At 37.0% G+C, this 12706-nt stretch overlaps 1 non-coding gene across 1 annotated transcript; it reads left to right on the forward strand.

The window, feature by feature from the left end:
* Nucleotides 1-297: 297 nt before the first annotated feature.
* On the forward strand, nucleotides 298-405 carry LOC112768709 (small nucleolar RNA R71). The gene has a single exon (XR_003186107.1). It is a non-coding gene; the product is annotated as a small nucleolar RNA R71 (small nucleolar RNA).
* Nucleotides 406-12706: the final 12301 nt, after the last annotated feature.

Genomic DNA, 12706 nt, shown 5'->3' on the forward strand with positions numbered 1-12706 from the left:
CAATCCATTCAGACTCTGAGAGATCATATTGACTTGCTGAGTCAATATTTTATTCTGAGCCAATATGGCATTCAGAGTATCAATTTCAAGAACTCCCTTCCTCATAGGCGTCCCATTATTCACAGGATTCCTTTTAGAAGTGTACATGAACTGGTTATTTGCAACCATGTCAATGAGTTCTTGAGCTTCTGCAGGCGTTTTCTTTAGGTGAATGGATCCACCTGCAGAATGGTCTAGTGACATCTTTGATAGCTCAGACAGACCATCATAGAATATATCCAAGATGGTCCATTCTGAAAGCATGTCAGAAGGACACTTTTTGGTCAGTTCCTTGTATCTCTCCCAAGCTTCATAGAGGGGTTCACCTTCTTTCTATTTGAAGGTTTGAACATCCACTCTAAGCTTACTAAGCTTTTGAGGAGGAAAGAACTTGGCTAAGAAAGCCGTGACCAGCTTATCCCAAGAGTTCAGGCTATCCTTAGGTTGAGAGTCCAACCATATTCTAGCTCTGTCTCTTACAGCAAATGGGAAAAGCATAAGCCTATAGACCTCGGGATCAACCCCATTGGTCTTAACAGTATCACAGATCTGCAAGAACTCAGTTAAGAACTGAAAAGGATCTTCAGATGGAAGTCCATGAAACTTGCAGTTCTGTTGCATCAGAGAAACTAATTGAGGTTTAAGCTCAAAGTTGTTTGCTCCAATGGCAGGAATTGAGATGCTTCTTCCATGTAAATTGGAATTTGGTGCAGTAAAGTCACCAAGCATCTTCCTTGCATTGTTATTATTTTCGGCCATGTCTCCTTTTTTTTCGAAAATTTTTGTCAGATTTTCTCCAGAGAGTTGTGCTTTAGCTTCCCTTAGCTTCCTCTTTAGAGTCCTTTCAGGTTCAGGATCATCCTCAACAAGAATGTTCTTATCCTTGTTCCTGCTCATATGAAAAAGAAGAAAACAGAAAAGAAAATATGGAATCCTCTATGTCACATTATAGAGATTTCTTATGCAAGTATAAGAAGAGAAGAATGTAAGGAGAAGAGGTAAAATTCGAACACGGAGAGGAAGATGGGGTTCGAATTTTGGGTGGAAGAGAAGTGTTAGTAGATGAATAAATAAATAGAAGGAGATGAGAGAGAGGGAATTTCGAAAATTACTTAAATTAAAAAATAAAATTTAAAGTTAAATTTCGAAAATTAAAATTGAATCAAATTAAATTAAAATTAAAACAATTAGTTAAAAAAAGGGAATTTTGAAAAAGAGGGAAGGGATTTTCGAAAATTAGAGAGAGAGAATTAGTTAGGTAGTTTTGAAAAAGATTTGAAAATCAAATTTGAAAAGATAAGAAGTTAGAAAAGATTTTGAAATTGATTTTGAAAAAGATGTGATTGAAATTTATTTTGAAAAAGATTTGAAAAAGAAATTTAAAAAAATTTGATTTTGAAAATTAAAGTTGATTACTTGACTAACAAGAAACTAAAAGATATGATTTTAAAATTTAAAGATTGAACCTTTCTTAATAGGCAAGTAACAACTTAATATTTTTGAATCAATCACATTAATTGTTAGTATTAAATTCGAAAATATGAAATAGAAATAAGAAAAAGATTTTTGAAAATCAATTTGAAATTTTCGAAAATTATGAAAGAAAAATGAAAAAGATTTGATTTTTTTGAAAAAGATTTGAAAAAGATAGAGTTTTTAAAATGAAAATTTGATTTGACTCATAGGAAACAACTAATTTTGAAAATTTTTTGAAAAAGTCAACCCAAATTTTCGAAATTTTATGATAGAATAAGGGAAATATATTTTTTTGATTTTTTGAATTTTTAATGATGAAAGAGAAAAACATCAAAAAGACTCAATGCATGAAAATTTTGGATCAAAACATGTGATGCATGCAAGAACACTATGAATGTCAAGATGAACACCAAGAACACTTTGAATGTTAAGATGAACACCAAGAACTTATTTTTGAAAAATTTTCAAGAAAAGAAAATATGCAAGACACCAAACTTAAAAATTTTTATTCTTTAGACATTAATGTTTCAAGAATGCATATGAAAAACAAGAAAAGACACAAAACAAGAAAATATGAAGATCAAGCAAGAAGAATGGCCAAGAATGACTTGAAGATCATGAAGAATGCAATGCATGAAATTTTCAAAAATAATTTTTTTGAAAATTAAAAAGATGCAATTGACACCAAACTTAAAACTTGACTCTAGACTCAAACAAGAAACACAAAAAAATATTTTTGATTTTATGATTTTATAAAATATTTTTTTTGTTTTTTTCGAAAATTATTTTGGGAAAAACGAAAAAGAAGAAATTTTTTTGTATTTTTCGAAAATAAAAGAGTAAAAAGAAAAAGTTAAAATTAAAATAAAATTACCTAATCTGAGCAACAAGATGAACCGTCAGTTGTCCAAACTCGAACAATTCCCGGCAACGGCGCCAAAAACTTGGTGCACAAAATCGTGATTGTTCATTCCTTGGTAACGGTGCTAAAAACTTAATACGCACGTTCATAATTTTAGTTTTTTTTCACAATTTCGATACAACTAACCAGCAAGTACACTGAGTCGTCCAAGTAATAAACCTTACGTGAGTAAGGGTCGATCCCACGGAGATTGTCGGCTTGAAGCAAGCTATGGTCACCTTGTAAATCTCAGTCAGGCGGATTCAAAAGGTTATAGAGTTTTAATAATTAAAAGATAAATAAAACATAAACTAGGATAGAGATACTTATGTAATTCATTGGTGAGAATTTCAGATAAGCGTATAGAGATGCTTTCGTTCCTCTAAACCTCTGCTTTCCTGCTGTCTTCATCCAATCATTCCTACTCCCTTCCATGGCAAGCTTTATGTAGGGCATCACCGTTGTCAATGGCTACATCCCATCCTCTCTGTGAAAATTGTCCAATGCGCTGTCACTGCATGGCTAATCATCTGTCGGTTCTCGATCATACTGGAATAGGATTTACTATCCTTTTGCGTCTGTCACTACGCCCAGCACTCGCGAGTTGAAGCTCGTCACAGCCATCCCTTCCCAGATCCTACTCGGAATACCACAGACAAGGTTTAGAATTTCTGGATCTCAAGAATGGCCGTCCATGGGTTCTAACTTATACCACGAAGATTCTAATATCTTGGACTCGGTCCTCTGTATTAGATATCTAAGAGATACTCATTCTAGCTTGTTTGCATGTAGAACGGAAGTGTTTGTCAGGCACGCATTCATAGGTGAGAATGATGATGAGCGTCACATAATCATCACATTCATCATGTTCTTGGGTGCGAATGGATATCTTAGAGAAGGAATAAGCTTGAATTGAATAGAAAAACAGTAGTACTTTGTATTAATTCATGAGGAACAGCAGAGCTCCACACCTTAATCTATGGAGTGTAGAAACTCTATCGTTGAAAATACATAAGTGATAATGGAGTTCATTGGTCTCGGCCCCAGAGGGTGAACCAGAAGAACCAATCCTCAAATGATCCGAAAATAAAACTCCGGATGTAAATACAATAGTAAAAAGTCCTATTTATGCTAAACTAATTACTAGGGTTTACAGAAATGAGTAAATGATGCAGAAATTCACTTCCGGGGCCCACTTGGTGTGTGCTTGGGCTGAGCATTGAGCTTTACACGTGTAGAGGCTTCTCTTAGAGTTGAACGCCACTTTGTAACCTGTTTCTGGCGTTTAACTCCACTTTGCAACCTGTTTCTGGCGTTTGACTACAGAATGCAACATGGAACTGGCGTTCAACGCCAGTTTGCGTGGTCTAAACTCGGGCAAAGTGTGGACTATTATATATTGCTGGAAAGCCCTGGATGTCTACTTTCCAACGCAATTAAAAGCGCGCCATTTGGAGTTCTGTAGCTCCAGAAAATCCACTTTGAGTGCAGGGAGGTCAGAATCCAACAACATCTGCAGTCCTTCTTCAACCTCTAAATCTGATTTTTGCTCAGGTCCCTTAATTTTAGTCAGAAAATACTTGAAATTACAGAAAAACACGCAAACTCATAGTAAAGTCCAGAAATATGAATTTTAATTAAAAACTAATAAAAATATACTAAAAACTAACTAAATCATACTAAAAACTATGTAAAAACAATTCCAAAAAGCGTATAAATTATCCGCTCATCAGGAAGCATCGTCCACGCGTTCGCGTGGATTGGGTTTTCGCCAGGTCATGCGTCCGCGTGATCCACGCGTTCGCGTCACCTGGCTTTAAGGCAGCTATGGCAAATTATATATTGTTGCGAAGCCCCGGACGTTAGCTTTTCAACGCAACTAGAACCATCTCATTTGGACTTCTGTAGCTCAAGTTATGACCGTTTGAGTGCAAAGAGGTCAGGTTGGACAGCTTAGCAATTTCTTCAACTTCTTGTATTCCTTCCACTTTTGCATGCTTCCTTTCCATCCTCTGAGTCATTCCTGCCCTGTAATCTCTGAAATCACTTAACACACATATCAAGGCATCGAATGGTAATAAGAGAGGATTAATATTAGCAAATATAAGTCCAAAGAAGCATGTTTTCAATCATAGCACAAAATCAGGAAGGAGAATGTAAAACATGCATTTTGTATGAACAAGTGTATAAAAGATTGATAAAATCCACTCAATTGAGCACAAGATAAACCATAAAATAGTGGTTTATTAACCTCCCCACACTTAAACAATAGCATGTCCTCATGCTAAGCTCAAGAGAAGCTATAAAGGAGTGAAGAGGAATGGTAGAATGTATGAAATGCAACCTATCTATATGAATGCAAATACATGCTAAGATGTTTCTATCTACTTGGTTAAAAGTAAATAAGCTCTTCAAGACAAACATAAATCAGATTTCACTAATTCAAATCGTACAATAAAAAGCAAGTAAACTTGTAAGAAGATAGCTCATGAAAGCAGAGAACATAGAATTAAGCACTGAACCCTTACTGGTAGTGTATATCACTCTAACTCTCAAGTGTCTAGGGTCAATCACTCTATTCTTCCCTAGTCATGCTTTCTCAACCTTGTTCTTCATCTAACCAATCAACAAATATTCAGCATACCAATGCAAACATCATGAGGTATTTTCAGGGTTGTAATGGGGCTGAGGTAAAGGTAAGGATATATGTATGGCCAAGTGAGCTAAAATATGAATCCTTGAGTAACCTAAGCTATCATCTAACATACATACATTCTATATAACTTCTAAAATCATGACTAGCTACCTATAATTTTCACTTTTGCATTATATACTCATGTATCAACTTTTCTTTTAATTTGTGTCACATATGCATTGATCTTTTATTAACTTAACATTGGGGTAATTTTGTCCCCTTATTTATTTATATATATATATATATATATATATATATATATATATATATATATATATATATATATATATATATATATATTTTCTTTTTCTTTGTCAATGCACATGGTAATTTAATTATTTTGATTTCACATCAGCATGCTTCCCAAATTTTCAAATAACTTATTCAATTTAATTCCCTTTTTTTTTATTATTATCCCATGTTCCCATAAAATTTCCCATACTTAAATTATACACAATATCTATCTTAAGCTAACCAAGGATTCAACTTGGGATTTTTATTTTGTTTTTCTGCTTAAGGCTAGTAATGTGGTTATGGAATAGAGGCGGGGTTAAAAAGCTCAAAGTGGCTAACAAGGGTGACATAAAAGGGTAGGCTTATTTGGGATAAGTGAGTGAAAACAAGTAATGGCCTCAATCATATGCAAGCATGTAAATACACTAAATAATGGACATATAGAGTGGAACAAAGTAAAGATTGCAATTATAGAGAAGAAAACACACAAGAATAAAATATTTATGGTTAACTAATGTAACCATGTAATTAATCTCAAAATCTCACAGGTTGTGTGTTCTTTGACTCAAAAACCATGTTCCAAATACAACTTCAAACAAATTTAACACATAAAAAATTTTAATTTTTTTATTTAAATTAGTGATTTTTTTTTTCAAAAATAGGATCCTAGAAAGAAACTTATTATTTTTCAACCAAGTAGTATTTAAATGCAAACAATCAACTACACATGCAATCTATTATGCAATGCAACAATGAACTAATGAAGAAAATAAGACATTAGTGTTGAGAAGAGAATAACTAACCCATGGAGATCGGTATCGACCTCCCCACACTTAAAGGTTGCACCATCCTCGGTGAATGCTAAGATGTACAAATGAATGGGCTGCTCCAACTGATACCTTTCTCTATAGATTGTGCAGATTGACTTACCTGTCTCCCCATATAGAAGTTCTTCCTTTTTCCTTCCTCGGTGGCCATCCTGAAAGAAGAGGAAAAGGGAGAAAAGTAACCGAGAAATAAAGATAAGGAAAATAAATAAAATATGGGTTGGTAATGCCAAATAATAAAGGTCTCAATTACATGGTAGCTACAACATGCAGTGAGAAAATAGTAGAAGCATACGGCATATCAATAGTGCAAGAATTGCAACAATGGGGAAGAGGGTGTGGGTAATGCAAAATAGTGTAAGTGCATATCAATGCAAAAGGAATACCAGTATTATAAAAATTAGCATTGACTTATGAATAATAATACCCAATTAGAATAAAACAAGTCATGAAGCACCAGAATAATTCAAAAAGATGTAACAGTTGAATGAGAAAATTTTAACACCAATGAAAAAATAATAATTTTAGAAAAGAAAATAAAAATATACCCAAAGTTAAAATGCAATGGATGAAAGTATGCAAATAAATTAAATAAAATAGAATGAAAGTGAAGAGGGATGAGAAGTTAAAAAGATGAAGTAAGAAAGAAAGAAGAAAGAAGAAAAGATAGAAAAAAATTAGGATTAGAAAAGAAAAGATAAGATAATTGGCGCTGATCAGGCTAAGTTGTGCGACGCGGACGCGTGGGTGACGTGGTCGCGTGGTGTGCGATAAGTTCAGGTGACGCAGACGCGTGGGGCACGCGGATGCGTGACTCGAGTTGTTCTAGTGGCGCGAGAGCAGCCTCGCGTACGCACAACTCTCTGTTTAAATGCATTTTTGCCAAAAATCTGGGGTGACGCGTTCGCATGGGTGACGCGATCGCGTGGATGGCCATATTTGCAAAATGACGTGGACGCGTGGGGCACGCATTCATGTGGTAAGGCTTGTGCTTCTAGTACCGTTCCAGCCCCATTCCGGCCTAACTTGCTGCCAAACACTCGTTTACATCGATTTAACAGGGCCACGCGTTCGCGTGGGTGACGCGGACGCGTGGGAGGCATTTTTTCCACATGACGCAGATGCGTGGATCAATTTTGTCCCAAAGGCACGCTTCCAGCCACGCTTTCGCGTGACTTTCTGTAAAGTCTCTTTTCTTCCTAAGGCACAGAGGACGCGGACGCGTCGGTGACGCTGTCGTGTCGCGTGCTTTTTTTTCATTTTTTAATGCAAAATGCAAAATGCAGTATGCAGATGTTATGAATAATTCTAGGTTCAATAAAATAAAATAAAACTCAAAAATAAACAAAACGAAATAGAATTAAATTGAAAAAGGGACGATCATGCCATGGTGGGTTGTCTCCCACCTAGCACTTTTAGTTAAAGTCCTTAAGTTGGACATTTGATGAGTTCCCTGTTATGGTGGCTTGTGCTTGTATTCATCCAAAAATCTCCACCAATGTTTGGAATGCCAACAGCCTCCGGGGTCCCAAACAAGGCATATAAAGCCCTTGAGCAGTTTTAAACAGGTTCTCAGGCTCCCGGGGTGTTGAATGTCAGAATAGATTCCAGGATCCCAAACCTTGCTTTTGCACCCGCCCTTGTCTGGAATTGTATTTTTCCAGCCGAGCGGTTTGGAAGTTGTATTCTCACTAAGATGACCAAACGCCTTCCGAGACCCATTCAATTGAACTTGATACCAATCCGTGCACTTTGAATTGAAGCGTGGAACCTTATTGAATCTTGCACACCAGCTTTGAGTACGAGCCATTTCCCTCTTACTCTTAAAGCCGTAGAGAGCTCTAAGCTGGCCATCTATTTCAAGCAAACCATATTCAAGTGAAAAAGTAAAGATAAAGGTTAAGGATTGTACCCACTTGAAGCTTGTATTAGGTGGTAATGGCCTTGGGATAGGTGTTTCCAGTGGTTCTATAAGCTCTACTCCCTTGTATTCTTCTGTGAATTTCTCCACTTCTTTGCAAAATTCTTCAACTGCAACTGCGTCTTGATCAAAGTCTTCTATGTCTTCCTCATCACTCAAGTCATAAGTTGGAGGTTGAGAGAAATCTACCTCGACATCATCTTCGTATTCACTTGGATAAGGTTCTTCAGGCTCAAGGAGTTCAGTTGCGGATGTAAGTTCGTGACTAGGAGAGCTTGATTCATGATCATCACTGCCTATGGAATCAACTTCTTGGTCTGTTCCGTCCAACTTTTCACAAGGTATATGCTTTGGAGGTTGTGCACTATCCTCCTTGGCATCAAATTCGAACTTCTCGGCGGAATCCTTTACGGTTCTTGATTCCCATGGAGGTTCAGCATCTCCTAAATCTTCAACCACTTCTTCCTCTACAACTATTATGGCTTCCTCCACTTGTTCCAATACAAAGCCATGCTCCTCATTGTCCACCGAAGTTTCTAGTGTCTCCTTCATGCTTCGCTCTTCTTTTGATTCCCCACATGTAGCCATGGGAGTACTTTGAGTGCTCAGATGTTGGGAAGCTAATTTATTTACTACCCCGGTTAAGGCAGTAGCGAGTTCCAGTACGTCCCTTTGCATCTTCGCTTGCCCTTGAAGAAGAACACGAAGGGTGTCATCCATTGGAGATTGGGTTGGATATGAGGGTTCATTGGTTAGGAGAGAGGGCTCATAATACAGAGGTGGTTCTTCTTGATAAGGATATGGAGATGGTGAATATTGCAGTGGTGGTTCTTGGGAGTAATTGGATTGGAATTGTGGTGGATAAGGGTCATACGGTGGTGAATGGTGAAAAGAAACTTCTGAGTGTGGTGGTTCAAAGCTATGTTGAGAGGGTGGTTCATAAGCACAGGGTGGAAATTGTTGGTAACTACAAAAGGATCCACCGTATCTATTGCCTTGGCATGCATTGTAGAATGGTCGTCGTCTGTGATACTGTGGAGGGTGTTATTGCCTAAAGGGTTGATCAAGTCCTCGTGGCTCCATCCATCCTTGATTGCTCTGACCTTGATGCATGTTCCTACTATAGCTTTCATTCCCTTCAACAATATTAGAACCAAACTCAAAGCGAGAGGGGTGAGAACTCATGGTAGCTAATAAGAATAAATAATAAAAAAAATGAAAACAGAAACAAATAAACAGACAAAAGAAAAATATTTACAATAACCAATAATAAGGCACACGTTTGCAGTTCCCCGGCAACGGCACCATTTTGAAGAACGAAACTCTCGCGCGATCTAGAAATTTCACAAATAAATTTGCGTTGCAAGTATAGCTTCTAGACCGTCAAGAATTCCTTTCTTACAAAAACTTTGGTTGTCACAAGTAACAAACGCAATAAAATTTATAAACCGAAGTATTTAAACCTCGGGTCGTCTTCTCAAGGAATTGCAGGGAAGTATGATTTATTATTGGTTATAGAAAACAGTATTTTTGGGTTTTGAAAAGGTTTGAACAAGAGAAATAAATTGCAGGAATTAGTAAATCAATAACTAAGAAAACTCTAGGCAAGGTATGAGAATTTGGAAGTCCTATCCTAGTTATCCTTATCGATGGTAATGAGAATTGAGTTTTAATCCCACTTGGTCAGCCTTTACTAAACAAAGGAAAGTTAAGTGGATTAATTAGCTTGATTCTCAGGTCCTAGTCAATTCCTAAGGAAAGACTAGAGTTATTGGAATTCAAATCAATTAGCAAAAATAAAAATTATCAATCACTATGAGTTTGATAACTCAAGAGTCTCCAATTAATCAATGAAAGCCAAGATTATAAAGAGCTAAATAAAAATCATAAATCTGAAATACCTCAATTGCATTAATAAAAGAAAATCAATCTAAACATAAAGAGTTCATAAGCCAAATGGGTAACATAAGGCAGATACGAATAAAAGTATTAGAATAAATAAAAATATAAAAGGAATATTGAACCTGATAAAGAGTTGAAATCCTAAATCCTTTAAGAGGAATCCTAATCCTAAAACCTAAGAGAGAGGAAAGAACCTCTCTCTCTAAAAACTACATCTAAATTATGAAAAGTGAATAATGGAAGACATCCCCATGAATGGATGCATTCCTCCACTTTATAGCCTCTAATCTGTGTTTTCTGGGCCGAAAACTGGGTTAGAAACAGCCCAGAAATTGCCCCCAGCGATTTCTGGTACGTACAGGTCGCGTGAAAGTGACGCGGAAGCGTCGTCCACGCGTTCGCGCGGATTGGGTTTTCGCCAGGTCATGCGTCCACGTAATCCACGCGTTCGCGTCGTCTGGATTTGGGGCAGTGGTGCACAAAATCACAATCACACTTTTGCAATTCCGCACAACTAACCAGCAAGTGCACTGGGTTGTCCAAGTAATACCTTACGTGAGTAAGGATCGATCCCATGAAGATTGTCGGCTTGAAGCAAGCTATGGTTATCTTGTAACTCTTAGTCAGGATATCAATAATTCTCAGATTTAATTGTAAAAAGTAAAAGAACATGAAATAAATACTTGTTATGCAGTAATGAAGAATAAGTTGAGGTTTTGGAGATGCTTTGTCTTCTGAATCTCTGCTTTCCTACTGTCTTCTTCTTCATGCACGCAAGGCCCCTTCCATGGTAAGCTTTATGTTGGGCATCACCGTTGTCAATGGCTACTTCCCATCCTCTCAATGAAAATGTTCCAAATGCGCTGTCACCGCACGGCTAATCATCTGTCGGTACTCGATCATGTCGGAATAGGATCCTTTGATCCTTTTGCGTCTGTCACTACACCAACACTCGCGAGTTTGAAGCTCGTCACAGTTATCCCTTCTCAGATCCTACTCAGAATACCACAGACAAGGTTTAGACGTTCCGGATCTCAGGAATGGCCGCCAATAATTCTACCCTATACCACGAAGGTTCCAATCTTAGATTAGAAACCCAAGAGATACACATTCAAGCTTGATTGCATGTAGAACGGAGGTGGTTGTCAGGCACACGTTCATGGGTGAGAATGATGATGATTGTCACGGATCATCACATTCATCAGGTTGAAGTGCGAATGAATATCTTAGAATAGAAGCAAGCGTGATAGAATGGAAAACAGTAGTAATTGCATTAATTCATGAAAAACAGCAGAGCTCCTCACCCCCAACAATGTTAGAGACTCATGCCGTAGAAGATACAATATGAAACGTGTAAAATGTCATGAGGTACAAGATGAATCACTAAAAGTAGTTTTTATAGTAAACTAGTGACCTAGGGTTATAGAAGATGAGTAAGCTAGGGTGTTTAGTGTAAAACTCCACTTCCAGGGCCCACTTGGTGTGTGCTTGGGCTGAGCATTGAAGCTTTCATGTGTAGAGACTTTTCTTGGAGTTAAACGCCAGCTTTTGTGCCAGTTTGGGCATTTAACTCCAGCTTTTATACCAGTTCTGGCATTAAACGCTAGAATTCTTAAGCTGACTTGGAATGCCAGTTTGGGCCATCAAATCTTAGGCAAAGTATAGACTATTATATATTTCTGGAAAGCCCATAATGTCTACTTTCCAACGCAATTGAGAGCGCACCAATTCAGCTTATGTAGCTCCAGAAAATCCACTTCGAGTGCAGAGAGGTCAGAATCCAACAGCATCTGTAGTCCTTTTTCAGCCTCTGAATCAGATTTTTGCTCAGGTCCCTCAATTTCAGCCAGAAAATACCTGAAACCACAAAAAAACACACAAACTCATAGTAAAGTCCAGAAAAGTAAATTTTAAATAAAAATTAATAGAAATATAATAAAAACTAACTAAAATATACTAAAAACATACTAAAAACAGTGCCAAAAGCGTATAAATTATCCGCTCATCAGGAAGCTATGACAAATTATATATCGTTGTGAAGCCCCGGACGTTAGCTTTCCAACGCAACTGGAACCATCTCATTTGGACCTCTGTAGCTCAAGTTATGACCGTTTGAGTTCGAAGAGGTTAGGCTGGACAGCTTAGCAATTTCTTCAACTTCTTGTATTCCTTCCACTTTTGCATGCTTCCTTTCCATCCTCTGAGTCATTCCTGTCCTGTAATCTCTGAAATCACATTAACACACATATCAAGGCATCGAATGGTAATAAGAGAGGATTAATATTAGCAAATATAAGTCCAAAGAAGCATGTTTTCAATCATAGCACAAAATCAGGAAGGAGAATGTAAAACATGCATTTTGTATGAACAAATGTATGAAAGATTGATAAAATCTAATCAATTGAGCACAAGATAAACCATAAAATAGTGGTTTATCATTAACCTCTAACTATGGAGGAAAGTCAAGTGGATGAATCAATTTGATTCCTCAAGTCCTAGTCAACTCCTTAGGAAAGGCTAGCTTTAGAGGGATCCAAATCAACCAGCAACTTCTCAATTATCAATCAACAAAGGAGTTTGATAACTCAAGAGTCTCCAATTACTCAACCAAAGCCAAGAAGAGAAAAATCTAACTTAAAACCCTCCCAAGCATTTTATCAAACACTTGGAAGGCACAACATAAAAGCATAGAAAAGTAATAAGAGATAATA

This window comes from Arachis hypogaea, chromosome 17 (assembly GCF_003086295.3).
Source record: "Arachis hypogaea cultivar Tifrunner chromosome 17, arahy.Tifrunner.gnm2.J5K5, whole genome shotgun sequence".
NCBI classification, from domain to species: Eukaryota; Viridiplantae; Streptophyta; class Magnoliopsida; order Fabales; family Fabaceae; genus Arachis; species Arachis hypogaea.